Source organism: Octodon degus, unplaced genomic scaffold (assembly GCF_000260255.1).
Source record: "Octodon degus isolate 3935 unplaced genomic scaffold, OctDeg1.0 scaffold00089, whole genome shotgun sequence".
Classification (NCBI taxonomy): Eukaryota; Metazoa; Chordata; class Mammalia; order Rodentia; family Octodontidae; genus Octodon; species Octodon degus.
Window position 1 is genome coordinate 2,142,005 of NW_004524665.1, and position 1,796 is coordinate 2,143,800.

Genomic DNA, 1,796 nt, shown 5'->3' on the forward strand with positions numbered 1-1,796 from the left:
AAAGAAAAGAAAAGAAAAGAAAAGAAAAGAAAAGAAAAGAAAAGAAAGAAAAAGAAACAAACCAACCTTCTCAACCAGAGCAGCCACCAGGGGGAGTGAGCGGCACTTGTTCGTCGCAGAGGGCCGGTCCTGCGTCTGCGACAGAACTGCAAGTGCCGGCCCTGGAGTAAGTGAGTGACCTGCGTGAAGAGAGGCGCAAAGCCTTTTTCAAAAATTTTGAAACCTTATTTCCCCGGTAAGTAAGACCTGATCAAACTTTCAGCAGCACAAAAAAAAATCAGCAAAGGGCTGTAACCTCAGTGGCACGGCTCATGCCTCACAAGCGTTAGGTCCTGAGTTCAATTCCCAGTACAAACATTCAGCAAAAGTACGTAGCGGTTACATTCACTGTGGGGAACTAGAGCGTGCACATAGCGCATCTCAAGTCCTGTTTCATCCCTTCCTCTCCCCTACCCCACCCCCTTTTTAGAGAGACGGTCTCACAGTCTAGCCCAGCCTGCCTCAGCCTCCCAATTGCTGGGATTACAGGCATATGCCACCTGCTGGGCTCACCAGCCCCCTCTTTTGCCAGCATCCAATTCATTTATCTTCTAAATTTTGTAGACTTAATTATTATACATATAGATTAATAGCCAGGCTACCAGGCAAAAAACATAATTATGTTAAATCAAGGTACCCTTTTAGACACACAGATGATGCCGTATTACAATAACTTTTTCTTTTTCCCTAGTGTCTATTTTGCCCTTTACTTCTACATTAAGCTTCTCAGGTAGGAGACCTTATGTGAATCAGGAATGTAGCTCAGCAGCACAGTACCTGCCTGGCGTGTAGGAGGCCCTGGATTCCGTTCCTGGTACCAAGAAAGGATGGGGTGGGGGAGCCACGTGATGTTGAAGCCCGAGCATTTGATTTATTTCACTCGACATTAGTATGGGCTCAAAGTGCATCCACTTTCCTACAAATGACCAAGTTTATGCTTCGTTACGGCGGACAAGTGCTCCCGTATATAAAAACTCACAACCAACGGCTCTGCGTTGGTTTTTGTCTACTTTTGCCTTTCCAGATCTCGCGCCTGCGTTCTTCGCGTGGCCCTGCAGAGGAGACCAGAAAAGCTCAGAACAGATTTCTATTCAGAGGCTCAGAAGCAACCTTATCCCGCCTGCCCAAAGTTTCCAAATTCCCAGACAACACATTTCTGCCATCTGAGCCCCTTTATTCAGGTTACTTTTGTAGCATTATAGACAGCTAAGTTATTTAGAAATAGTACAGGGCTGGGCCCTCGCAAGCTCAGTGCGGAAGACAACTGTGGCCAGAGGGGCGTTGGTTTTGAAGGTCCGGCCACAAGCTAGAGAAATGACTATACTTCCGCACTTCTCCCAGGGGTGAGCAAATAGTTAACTGCTATTCTAAACTGGCATCAATCACCCTGGATGGTGGCCCAAGTCTCAACCCACCCCTTCCAGGAGTCCTTGTCCTTCCCCTATATACTTGCTAGAAGACTCACTTTTCCACTGATCTCCATTTAAGGCTATTATTTTGGTCAATACACTTGTAATCTTATTGGCTGGCCATGGTTTTGTCCCACCCACTATGTGAGTTTTTGATTGGATCAATGTTACCTAAGCGACCACATTCGTAATTTCATTGGTTCATTACAGTTCTGTCCCACCTTAGGCCCCACCTCACCTGGTGGCTTTGCTCTATAAAAACTCCTCTGAGCAAGCTGGGTCCCCGCTACCCATTTTGGAGCTCCTTTTGTCTTTCTACTCATAATCTTCTCTGTTCCCAGCATTTGG